Genomic DNA, 13,536 nt, shown 5'->3' with positions numbered 1-13,536 from the left:
GCGGGGGCTACTCTTCATTGCGGTGCGCGGGCTTCTCATTGTGGTGGCTTCTCTTGTTACGGAGCACCGGCTCTAGGCGTGCAGGCCTCAGCAGTTGTGGCACACGGGCTCAGCAGTCATGGCTTGCGGGCTCCAGAGCACAGGCTCAGCAGCCATGGCGCACACAGGCCCAGCTGCTCCACGGCATGTGGGATCCTCCCGGATCAGGGCTCGAACCCGTGTCCCCTGCATTGGCAGGCGGACTCTCAACCACTGCGCCACCAGGGAAGCCCTCTTCAAAGTTTTTTGTTGCTGCTGTGGTTTTGTTTTTGTTTCATTTTGGATATTGTTGGTGTTTTTTCTATTACTGTTCATTTGTTTGCAGCTTTCCTTTACTAATTCTGAAGTTTCTGTATTCCCTCTAATGTATGACCACCGAGTTATGTATTATTTTTTAAGTTATTTTCTTTTTTTTAAACCACTTTATAGAGGTATGATTGACATTCAAAAAGCTGTACATATTTAATATATACAACTTGATAAGTTTGGAGAGAAGTATAAGCCCACAAAACCATCACCACAATCTATATGCCATAAACATGTCCATCTCCTCCACAAGTTTCCTCGTGCCCTCTTTATTTATTGTTGTGGTTATAATTATTGTTATTGTGTATGTGTGTGGTCAGAACACTTAACATAGATCTCTTACATTTTTAGAGCTTGATTCCTAGGGATGACATGTGAGTCAGTATAGTTGTGTGATTAGCCAGTCACTGGCCATGATATTTTCTTGCACTTTTGGCCCAGGGGATCTTGTGAGAAGGCATGCCATCAAACATCAGCCTTAGCTGTCACTTCTTTTTTTAAAATATTTTTTATTGGAGTATAGTTGATTTACATTGTCGTGTTAGTTTCAGGTGTACATTAGCCGTCAGTTCTTGTTTGCACCAGAGATGAGGGACTCGTGTCTTCTCCTTTTGCAGGTCTTCCTTGGGCATGTGCATAGCCTTCCATGTGTGCATAGCCTTTTTGACCCTGGAAATACATCGGCGCTTTTGAAGTGCCCTGAAGTCCTCTAGTTCTCCTGGATTTCCTTTTAAATCCCGGGCTGGGCTCAAGTTTACCGCAGTTGTAGTCACAGCATTAGGCAGCTGAAGTGTTGCCAGCAGCTTGTTGTTGTTTGCATAACGCTCCAGGGACAGACACCACCTGCCACCCTCCCCACGACCCCAGGCCAGCCCAGCTCTGAGTCAAACCTAGAGATTTCCCAGAGTGCTGCAAGTCCAGACAAAATAGTGACTATGGGATGGCACTTTGAACAGAGCTTCAAAAGCTTCAGATCTGCTGGCCACCTGCAGGACTGCTGGAGAGGGAGAGAAGATGGTCACAGCCCACGTTAAACCAGCACAGCCCTGCCATCTTGCTAAGGTTCCATTACTTCTCTTGGATAGATGATTTTTCAGTTCATTCTGTGGCTCTGGTTCATTATCTGAGTTCTTAAATGGTTGGTTTTAGTTGTTTAGCCTGCATTTTTGAAATGATGAAAGTGAGTTCATCAATATCCTCATGCCGCCATTCTGGAAGCTGATTCTCCAGTACCTTCCCCTGTGAGTCTGGCCTCTTCACTTAGCCAGATGCATGTGAGATGCACCCACTGTGAGGTGTGTATCAACAGTTGGCCCTTTTTATGTTTGAGTAGCACATGGTATGGTTTTAAAATTGTAAACGCTTCTTTTTATTCATTTGGAGTTGTAAAGATGCATATGTTCATTTAAAAGGGCATGTTGTCAGAGAGACTGTGGAATGTGGGCCTGGTGGCGCTCCTTGGGGCACTGCCAGGAATCTCAGGTCTGAGCGCCTTCGAGCAGGGCAGTGTTCTCTAGTGGTTTGGAGGAGCAGCCCGTCCCCGGGCAGCAGAGTTGCGGCACCATCGTCTGCCTCTGGGAAGAGGAGCTGACATGATGTAGGAGGAGGTGCTGGTGGGGTGGGTACTACCCGTGCTTGGAGCAGGTATGAGCGCCATCCCTCAAAATGTGAGGTGAAACTCAGGACTTCTCCTCACACATGAGCGTGATGGTCCCAGGACACTGCCCGTGTTTGTTTATTCCTCACATGGTCATGGAGTGCCTCCTGCATGCTGGGGTCCCAGGTGGTGAACACCAGATGGTCACCCAGAGCCTGGCCTCATGGAGGCCACCCTCTTCTGATGTGAGAGAGACACGGACAGGGCAGGCCACGTGTGGGCCCTAGATGCTTTCCATACGGACTTTCAGGGGAGGCCTTGTTTATGAGCGAAGCTTGGAGCAGAGGAAGTAAGGGGTGAGCCTACAGGGGGGTCTGGGGAAGAGTTTTCCAGGCAGAGGGAAAAGGAAATGCAAACCCCAGAGGGAAAAGGAGCTGGAACTGTTCCTGGAGAGTGAAGGGGAAAGGCGTTGAGGTGAGGTCAGGAGTGCGTGTGTGTGTGTGTGTGCAGGCATGCACGCTCACATGTGGAGGGGCTGGAGAAGGGGCTCTGGCTGCTCCTCTGAGGAGGTGGAAGGTGCTGGAAGTTGTTGAGCACAGAAGCATTCATTCATTCACCAAATGAGCAACTACCGGCTGTGCTCCAGGTGCTGGGGATAGAGCAGTGAGCAGACAGGCAGAAACCCCTGCTCCCAGGAAGAGGAGACAGAGACATAAACTAATGAATAAATCGTCTCTTGGAAGTGCTAAGGGGAAAAGAAAAATGGGAAGCAGGTTAAGTGGCAGGACTGTGTGCACAAATGTGGAGGGAAGTGTTTGAATAACATCCCGCCAGGCCTTGTCCCAGGAGGTAGCATTATATGAGAGAGATGAAAATAGAAGCAACGTGGTAAGCTTTGTGTAAGTATAATATACATAGATAAAAGTGCATAAATCTCCACATCACTAGACCATGCCAGCAGCCTCTCAGAAACCCATCCCCTGCTCCTTCCCGGCCATCACCCCCAACGTCACCAGCCTTCTGACCTCCATCCCTGCAGATGTCTCTGCCCATTTATGAACGTGGTATAAGTGGGATCATACAATACAGGGTCTTTTGTATGTGTATTTTCTTCCACTCAGCCTCAGGCTTTTGTGATTCGCCCCTGCTGTCTCAGGCGATGGTATTTGAAGCTCCTTTTAGAGGTGCAAGTGTGTCTGCTGCTTGGAGAGCAGTGGGGAGGGGGGGGAGGGGAGGGTTGGGGGTGGCTGTCATGTGATCCAGCAGAGCTGGAGCTACTGGGACTGGGTGTGAGCAGGGAGGTGTGAGGAGCGTCGCATTCTGGTGTATTTTGAAGATAGAGCAAACAGCATTTCTTGTTGGATTGCACGTGGGGTATGAGAGGAAAGGGAGTCAGAGATAACCAGGATGTGTGGCCTTAGCTCGTGGAAGGCTGAAGTCAGAGTTTAGGGAGGCTGGTGACTGCAGGGGAGCGGTCTGTGGAGGAAAGCTGGGTTTGTGTTTGGACAAGCTGAGCGTGACGTGTCTATTAGATGTGCAAGCGGAGACGTGAGCTGGTCCTCCCGTTTCTGAGCCTGGCTTTTTGTGGAGAGGTCAGGCTCGGAAAGGTGTGCTGGGGAGTTGTGGGCGTTTTGCTGTCGTTTAAAGCCAGGTCATCAAGGGGACAGGTACAGAAAGAGAGGGAAAGCTTTTGCAGGCCCAGCTCTGGGGCACTCCAGCATTTACAGGGCCGGAGACAAGGAGACGTTCGCAAGAGAGACTGAAGCAGGAGAGGATCCAAACGTGGAGGGTCAAGTGAAGGGAGTCGTGCGGATGTGTGCATCGTATAAAGTGGGCAGCCCTGTGTAAACGTGGAGCAGAATCATTACCAAAAATGGTCAGACAGGCTGCTCCAGATCCCACGACACATTCCCTCTGGGCCTGCCATGCCGCTCTTTGGGAAGAGTGGTGGTGGTGTAAATATTATGAGAAAGAAGGAATGCCAGCCTGAGAGGAGGGGCTCTGGGGAGATGCCACGGCTGCTGACGGAAACTTAGGGAGATGAAGCTCAGAGGACAGCGGTGTCCCCAACTGAAGCCATGAGGGGACACCTTCAGAACGAAGGAGTCGGGATGCTAGAGTCATTAGCAAGTTGTTGGCAGATCCTTTCAGTATGTGGGCAAGCCCACCCCCGACACCTCTGTACTTAGTCCAGACCCCCTGTTGATTCTTTCTCATCAAGGCTTTCTCTGTCTCTGTCAGCCTGTTCCATGCAGTTGCAAAAGTCACTTTCAAATCAGCATTAAGTATAAAGAAGCTTTGAAGATAAGTAACACTACCTGTTATGGGTTGATTTGTGTCCCCCCAAAATAGATATAATGGAGTCCTAACCCCCTGTATCTCAGAATGTTACCTTATTTGGAGATAGTGTCTTTACAGAATTAAATTAAAATGAGGTCACTGGGGTGGGCCTCTATCCACTGTGACTGGTGTCTACGCATAGAGGAAAGACCATGTGAAGGTACAGGGAGAAGCTGGCCACCTACAAGCCAAGGAGAGAGGCTGCAAGAGAAACAACCCTGTCAACACTTTGATCTTGGATTTCCGGCCTCCAGCACCGTTGTTTAAGCCACCCAGGCTGTGGCACTTCGTTAGGGCAGCCCTAGCAAACTCATACAGGAGCTACCTTTAAGAAAATCACTGCTGGGCTTCCCTGGTGGCGCAGTGGTTTACAGTCAGCCTGCCAATGCAGGGGACATGGGTTCGGGCCCTGGACCGGGAGGATCCCACATGCCGTGGGGCAACTGAGCCCGTGCACCACGGCTGCTGAGCCTGCTCTCTGGAGCCCGTGAGCCATGGCTGCTGAGGCCCACATGCCTAGAGCCTGTGCTCCACAACAGGGAGAGGCCACTGCAATGAGAAGCCCGTGCACCACAGCGGAGGGTAGCCCCCACTTGCCACTATTAGTGAAGGCCCGCACAGCAACAGAGACCCAGTGCAACCAAAAATAAATAAATAAATAAATTTATAAAAATAAAAAAAATAAAAAGAAAATCACTGCTGGGCTTCCCTGGTGGCCCAGTGGTTGAGAGTCCGCCTGCCGATGCAGGGGACACAGGCTCGTGCCCCCGTCCGGGAAGATCCCACATGCCGCGGAGCGGCTGGGCCCGTGAGCCATGGCCGCTAAGCCTGCACGTCCGGAGCCTGTGCTCTGCAACGGGAGAGGCCACAGCAGTGAGAGGCCCGCATACCGCAAAAAAAAAAAAAGAAAATTACTGCTGTCATCTTTGATTATAACAGATGTATATCCTTGTTTGTTTCCAAGAGCTCCAAGTGATCACTGCCAACAAATCTTCTGATTTCAAATATGCCAACTGGTCGAGCTGCTCTGGGGATGAGTGCAACTTCAGGCTACATAGGCTGGACATAGACTCATGGCTGAAAGAGGCTGCAAACCTTCAGAATCCCTTCCCTCTGGGTCTCATCCACTCCACCCTGAGATTTCTCCAGGCAACCCTGGATTCCAAGGCTGTTGCACCTGTAGCTGAGGAGTTTAAAACTCTCCCTGAAGCAAACAGAAAGTAACTTGCAGCATTATCATGGGACAATACGCAGTTTCTTTTTCTAATAAGGGTTTTTCTTTAAAAAAAAAAAATCTTTTCCCTCCTTACCTTTTTTTTTTAAAAAAAAATAAATTATTTATTTATTTATTTTTGGCTGCATTGGGTCTTCGTTGCTGCACACGGGCTTTCTCTAGTTGCAGCGAGCGGGGGCTACTTTTCATTGCGGTGCGCAGCCTTCTTGCGGTGGCTTCTCTTGTTGCGGAGCACAGGCTCTAGGCACGTGGGCTTCAGTAGTTGTGGCTCGTGGGTTCAGTAGTTGTGGCTTGCGGGCTCTAGAGCATAGGCTCAGTAGTTGGGCGCACGGGTTTAGTTGCTCTGCAGCCTGTGGGATCTTTCTGGACCAGGGCTCGAACCCATGTACCCTGCATTGGCAGGTGGATTCTTAACCGCTGCGCCACCAGGGAAGTCCCCTCCTTACCTTTAATTAAACACCTTCCAGAGGTTCAAGGTGAAAAAGTGATTCCTTGTGTTCATGGGAATAATTGATACTCAAAAGAGTCTTCTGTGAAACCAAGTGGAAAGAGAATGAGCTCAGAGTACTTACCCAACATTTTTGTTTGCTCCTCTTCTGTTGGTTTTGCAGAAACCGGCAGTAACAAGCAGGCGCATCAGTGGCATCAGGCCCCGGAGCTCGTGTTGCAGAGAAGGGTGTCAGGGTCTCGCCCTTTCAGCTGCATCTGTTATGGGTGGTGTCTCCCGGCCTCCCAGCTCTGCCAGGCCCCGTGCCACCGCGGCCAGGGGCTGTAGGTGTTGGGAAAGAGAGAGGTCAGTGAAAGGCCCCAATTCAGCCTCCTGAGCAGCTTCACTCCCCCTTCAACCAACTATACACTTGGCCCTTGACAGTGGGACCTTTGTTGGGGGTTCTGGGGGGCTGTCTGTGACAGAGGTAGGAAAAGCGTTATGACAGCAATATTGGAGGGCATTGGGCCTGTGCCTGGACTCTTTTGGGGGTTTGATATTTTTGCTGTGGAAGTAGAATCAAAGTGAAGTTTAAATTGGTGAGAGACACTGGTCACTCCATTTTCAGGTTGTTGGATTTAACTTTGTATTTCCAGAGCAGAGTTAGGTCAGCCCCTTAAGGAATGTAGACCCAGAGGCTAATATTTGCTCAACTCCAAGTTCAAAATAACGAAATGAGAAATTACAGACTGTTAAGACTACTGCCGATTAGATACTGGCAGCTCACCTTGAACGCCGTGTGGTTTTCTAGCTGGCAGTTGAGACACACGGTGTGACGTTTTAGTAAGCGCATTCCCAGAAACATTATCGAGTCTCTTTACTATGGACATACTTTCTCTGGCCCAGTTCCCAGGCTAATGGACTCACCTTTTAGGATTCTATACTCTGCTCCTTTCCAGTTATTCATTCTTTTCCTTAAATTGTTGCATTTCTAGCATCACGGATGTTTTCAGTTTGACGTGTTGCTGAGCTAAGTGATTGTTCTGGAACACATTATGGACGTTTCCAGTTGCCAGTGGATGTGCTGACTTTTCATGCAGCACAGCTCATCATAAAATCCATGCTTGCCCTTCCAGAGGCTCCTGGCCTGCCGCACGGTCCTCCCTTCCAGGCTGTGGTCTTTTACCCATGTGCCCTGACTGCTGTTTGTTCTCATATTCTGGAAATTACACCGTCATTAAGGACGACCAAATCCAAGAATGCAAAGCTTTGGTGAATGAAATACCATCACTAATTAAAAGGAGGCTGCTTTGAAGTTGTCCGAATAGGCCAGAGACTGCATATAATTAAATCACAAGTGTACTGATTCACATCAACAGGTAGAGATTAATGGGTGAATAGTCTGAATAACAAAACAATTTTTAAGAGAAACACAAATCAAAAACAGAGTAGCACATGTACTCAAATCCAAGGGTGTGGGTTGAACTTCATTAGTGAACACTCTCTTAATCAAATGTCTCTGCTCTTAATGAGAGAGCTGTATTTTAAGACCAGAGAAGGAGCCTGGAAATCAGAACAGACCCACTTGTACTTTGCAGATACAAATTTCTCTTACCTGATTGATGCCTTAAATCAAGATGTCACATTAGAGGCCTGTGTTGAGAGAAGGTCTGTAGGAGATCTTGTTTGGCTGAGGTACGGTTTCTAATTACTCAGAATTTGCACCCATTTGGGCCGGCCGTGCATTTCCGACTATTGCGGGCTTGTGGGAAACCCTGATTTTTTAACCAGCCCAGCGACATCAACAATGCATCCTTTCATCTGGTCTTTCTTCAGACACCAATTGGTTCAGCCCTGAATATACGGGACAGTGATAAGTGCTGCTAAGAATACATGCTAAGTATCAGGTTAGGAGCCAGTATCACCATGCCATGACAATTAACGTAAAATTTAGCTCAAAACCCGATATTCTCAAAAGTGATTTAATTGCTGAGCCTTCACTGTTATGCTGTTGAATCTTTGAATAAACTGTATCAGATTCTGTGAATCTGTGTCACGCGGTTAATGTTCATGCCTGGCTTGCACCATTAAGGCTGTTTGGAGATAGGATCTTTCCTACAGCTCTTCTTTACTTGTGAGCCTTGGTTAAGTGCTTGACCAGTGTGGAAGAATGTTTAATTGTTCTTCAATAAACTTTTTACTGTGTGAAGATAGGGCAGAGGGTTTGCATATTCCTCATACTCTGCTTCCTCTTAGTGTTAAATCTTACATTAGTGTGGTACCTTTGTCACAGCGGATATGCCAAGATCAACGCATTATTCTTTACTAAAATCCATACTATTCATCTTTCTTTGGACTTTTGGATATCTTTTTTTTTTGTTCTAGGATCCCACTCTGGTTACCACATTGTAGTTAGTCTTTGCTCTAGGTTTTAAAGTGTAATTTTGACATGGATGAAAGTATACACTTAATGTATCATTGCATGGCAACCAGCCACACTTAAATTTTTCCATATTAAATGCTCTCCTTTCTTTTTTATAAATGATGGGTAATTTTTTTTTTCCGGTACCCGGGCCTCTCACCGTTGTGGCCTTTCCCGTTGCGGAGCACAGGCTCCAGACGCGCAGGCTCAACGACCATGGCTCACGGGTCCAGCCACTCCGCGGCATGTGGGATCTTCCCGGACCAGGGCACGAACCCGTGTCCCCTGCATCGGCAGGTGGACTCTCAACCACTGCGCCACCAGGGAAGCCCAATGCTCTCCTTTCTTTAAACATCAAAAAACTAATAAAGAGTTAATGATCACTACCTGATTGATGCTATCAAAGGTTTGAGTTTTCTGGTAGCTTTACATTGTCGCCCTATGTGTTGTTTTACAGTGAAGATCACTCACATCCAATGGAAAAAGTTAGAACGTCATGAATTCACATTTTTTTAAATAAGTTTATTTTTTTTAAATTTATTTTTATTTTTGCCTGCGTTGGATCTTTGTTGCTGCACACGGGCTTTTCTCTAGTTGTGAGGAGCGGGGGCTACTCTTCGTCGCAGCACGTGGACTTCTCATTGCAGTGGCCTCTCCCGCCGCGGAGCACGGGCTCCAGGCGCGCGGGCCTCAGTAGTTGTGGCGCACGGGCTTAGTTGCTCTGCGGCATGTGGGATCTTCCCGGACCAGGGCTCGAACCCATGTCCCCCGCATTGGCAGGCGATTCTTAACAACTGCACCACCAAGGAAGCCCCCATGAATTCACATTCTTCATGGACACGTGTGGTGTTAGTACAACTTTTAGTATTTTACCAAAACGAAGGACATGTAGATTTGCTCCAAGTAATAGCCTAGTTTTCAGAAAACAATAATTAAGTCCTGAGGAGTTAGGGCAGCCAATTCCTCCCAGAACCTTTTCTCTCTTTAGGTCTTCCCCATCTCCAGTCAGCCAGCTGGGGTGAGGGTACCGGCATCAGGTAAACCCAAGGGGACCTTTGTGTAAAGAAGCACTCAGGACAACCATGTGGGAGATCTGACTGGACTCTCACCACCTTGGACTAATCGCTGACTGAACTGGGCTGGCAGTAATTGCCAAGGTGGGTTATGGGGTGAAGAAGGTGGATAGAGGTCATTCGTCCAGCCCTGGTGACCTGCAGAAGAACGTGCTAGTCGGGGAGAAAGCAGACGACACGAGTTCCCAATGCTGCATTCATTTTGGTGGCCCCTGAACTCGCAGTGATGAAATCCTTCCTTAGTCCTTCTTGTCACGAGCCATGTCTTATCTACAGCAGGAATGTGAACGTGTGCTGGTCTCTTCCAAGTGAGACTTTCAACTCCTAAACCGTCATATCTTTGGATAAATAATCCTAGTTGTCTAGCTTTCCATAGTTCTCTGTCTTTCATCCTTTAGTCATCACTGTGTCTCCCATTCATCCTCCACATCCTGTCTACTTGGGCAGCCAAAACCTCCCCACAGGGTCTGAGCAGTAGCCTGATGTGCTGATGTAGCATTTAATGGCCTTTGCTAATCAGCTAGTACAGTGTGCTTCTCTCTAGCCTTCTTTTTTTTTTTTTTTTCTCTTTTTGGGCATGAAATTTTAAAAACCTAATAAAATTAATATTTGTTCAAAAACCCACATATTGTATGATTCCATTTATATAAAACGGCCCAAACAGATAAATCCATAGAGACAAAAAGCAGGTTAGTGGTTACAGGGTCTGGGGGAGGTGAGATTCCGGGGGACTGCTAATGGGAACAAGGTTACTTTTGGAGGTGATAAAATATTGCAGAATTACATAGTGGAGATGGTTGAACAACTTTGTGAATATATTAAAAACCACTTGATTATAGACTTTAAAATGTGGACTTTTGTGGTATGTGAATTATGTCAGTTAAAAGCTTGATGCTTGTTCATTGTAAAGATGTTGAAAAATAAAAGAGGACATTTAAATTACCTATGTAATTTCAGATAAGTAGTAGTGGCACTTTGATGCGTGGGTGGCAGTTTTGTTGTTTCTGTTTTATGTTTGTTTCATTTTTTTTTCCTTTCGGTTGTTCTTGACCCTTTTAGGGCCAGGAGAAATCCTGTTGGAATCTGCCAAGGCACTAGACCCTGGTCTCACTTGTCCCCATACCCCAGGTTCACATTTGCCCCTGTTACATTTTGCTTGTAAATTTTAGGAGGTGCAGCATCTTGAGTAAAGATGGCTGTTCTGCACTGTAGGAGAATATGAAGACGCTTAACTTCAGAATGTAAATACTGCCCTTATTTCTCAGGAAGCAACAATAGGGCCTAGTTTTGCTGGAACTTAAGGTGTCAGTTCTAAGGACCGAAGCGATTGGATATCGTGAATTTATTCACACATTTGACTTGCAGAGGAAATGGGCAGGATCTCAGCCACTGTGTGCTTTCACATCTAAGTCCCAAAGCTTGGGGTCCCTGATATTAGCCGGGTGGGCTACTTGAAACTTACCTGTTTTTCCAAATACGTAGATGATGCTCTCTTGCTCAAATGCCCAAGCTAAATTTTACCTAGGGTAGAAATGAAGGCTGAGGAGAAACAAAAAATCAAATTCCAGCCTATGTGCTGACCAGGGCAATGTATTCAGGGAGAATCTCAGCACTTCTAATGTCGAGAACAACTTTGCATGTCTCTGTGGGGGTGACATCTGCTCATGAGTCAACAGAAGCATTTGGATCACCTCCGGCTCTTCTCCCATGAAGAGTGCGCATGTCCACACCCCGGCTGGGATGCTCATGAAAATACTTATGCTTCCAAACTAAAAGCTGCCTTGGAAGAGCCAGGAGCCTTGTGCCCAGTGGAATTGGGCTAATGGCGCTTATTTTTCTTCAGAGTGTATATTTATTTGACTGTTTTACACCATTTGTCAATTTCTAAGCAGTTAATAATTTTTATGCCTCTTTCAGATATGTGTATATAGTACAAGTGTGTTTGATTTCCTGTGGTCTCTCTACATTTAAACAGTGCTGAGTGATGGTATGTGTAACATGCCAATTTAAAATTTCAAACCTCAACTGAACCGCGTTGATTGGCTTACATAGCTCATGCTTGTCCCTGTCCTGTAGCAGCCCCAGATTCTGTCTAGGTTTTAGTGCTAGGACCATTAGCCCTCAATAGAGACGCAGCATCTGATGTCCTCCAGCTGTTTACAATCCATTGAGGAAAATTAAAACATATGCAACTATTGATTCAGAGAATGATGTGATTGCCACCGGAGAGGTGTACAGTTTGTTTTGGTTTGTTTTGTTTTTAATATTTAGTAACTTATTTGGCTGCGTCGGGTCTTAGTTGAGGCATGAGGGATCCTCCACTGTGGCCCGCGGGCTCTTCGTTGCAGTGCTCAGGCTTCTCTCTAGTTGTGGCATGCGGGCTCTAGAGCCCATGGGCTTAGTTACCCCGGGCATGTGGGATCTTAGTTCCCTGACCAGGGATCAAACCCGAGTACCCTGCATTGGAAGGTGGATTCTTAACCACTGTACCACCAGGGAAGTCTCTTGGGGCATAGTTTTAAAAGGTGTTACTTCTGAATGGTTGATCAAGGACATTTTATGAAAGATGGTACGGGTGCATGGCTTCTGACGGGTGGGTAAGTTTGGACTGGGAGTGATGGAAAGGACTCTACCATAATTGAATGTGAAAAGCCATGGGCCCATTCAGAAATAATGTCTCCTGTTGATTGCTTGGGAACTGGGCCTGAATTCTAAGGGCATTGCAAGCTGATGCGTCGCCTCGAGTGTCCTGTGACTTAGGAACAAGCGGGTAGAGAGGATCAGCTTAGACACACGGGTACCCTTAAGTGTAAACCGGCCAGTGTTTGTTTAGCTAAATAATTTGAAGAGTCTTGCGTACCTGGTTCTGCCTGAAAATCACTTGTACTGCACTTTTAGACACCAGTTTTTCTGAGCAAGGCCTCGTCTTAAGCGGGATCTGAAGTGTCCGGGGGCTTTGTTAGTTCTCGTCTCTCATTTGAGAGGCAAGTGGGGTGACCCAATATTGAATTATAAACCGCCTTTAGTAATTTTTTTAAAATGTGGTAAATACATATAACATAAAATTTACCATCTTAACCATTTTCAATGCACAATTCAGTGGCATCAAGTACATTCGCATTGTTGTAAAACCATCCCATTATCCAGCCTCAGAACTTCCTCATCTTCCCAAAAGGGAACTCTGTCCCTATTAAACAAACACTAACTGCCCATTCTGCCTCCCCACAATCCCTGTGACCCACTATTCCACTTTCTTTGAATTTCACTACTCTAGGTATCTCATTAATCATATAGTATTTGTTTTTCTGTGTCAGGCTATTTCACTCGGCATAATGTCTTCAAGTTTCATCCATGTTGTAACGCGTGTCAGGATTTCCTTCTTTCTAAGCTGCATCATTTTCCATCGTATGTGTGTCCCACTCTTTGATAGGCTTTGATGCTATAAACCCAGTTTCATCCAGATGTGTTGTCAGAGTCACCCTTGACTTCGCCATTTCTACCCCAACCTCCAACCAGTGCGACCCAGTCAAGGCCAAGGTATGGGGTGAAAGTCTTGAAAGTAAACTGCGTTGGGATATTGAGAAGGGTCTCTATGAGGCCCCATACGGTTTCTAGGTCATCAGTCACACCTGCCCACCCTTCCCCGGCATTCCAGGACAGGGGACCCATGACTCTGTGTTGTATTCCCACTTGAACAGACCAGATCTGTTCTTGCCATTGGTGTTTATGATTTTGGGGGTGGCTGCTCCCTCTGACACAGCCTCTGAGATGTGGGGTTGCAATTGCCATAAGAATCAGAAACTTCTGTCCTTACAGTTATGGGTAGATCAGTCCTTGGCTGCTGGCTGCCGGTGGGTCTGGGGGCCGGGAGGGGAATGAGCTGCTGAAGAAACCCTCCAATTCTGAATTTATTCAGAATTACCAGGGGCCTCTATTTGGAGGGCCACCTGCTGACTCTGACTCCAGAGTGTTTAATTTTGCCAGCCCGTGTTTTAATCTCTCTCTCTTTCCCTTAATGAAACTTCAGCCACATGTTTGCTTCCTCTGTATGTGCTGCAAAGCATTTGCATTTTGCTGTTCTTGGGATAAAGCAAGAAT

At 46.9% G+C, this 13,536-nt stretch overlaps 1 protein-coding gene across 4 annotated transcripts in view; it reads left to right on the top strand.

The window, feature by feature from the left end:
• ROR2 (receptor tyrosine kinase like orphan receptor 2) overlaps nucleotides 1-13,536 on the top strand; it is a 214,560-nt gene that overhangs the window by 153,074 nt on the left and 47,950 nt on the right. The gene's annotated exons all lie outside the window — the stretch shown is intronic.

The sequence above is a fragment of the Pseudorca crassidens genome, chromosome 7 (assembly GCF_039906515.1).
Source record: "Pseudorca crassidens isolate mPseCra1 chromosome 7, mPseCra1.hap1, whole genome shotgun sequence".
NCBI lineage: Eukaryota > Metazoa > Chordata > Mammalia > Artiodactyla > Delphinidae > Pseudorca > Pseudorca crassidens.
Note: the sequence above shows the minus strand (reverse complement) of the source record. Positions and strands in the feature narration are given on the sequence as shown.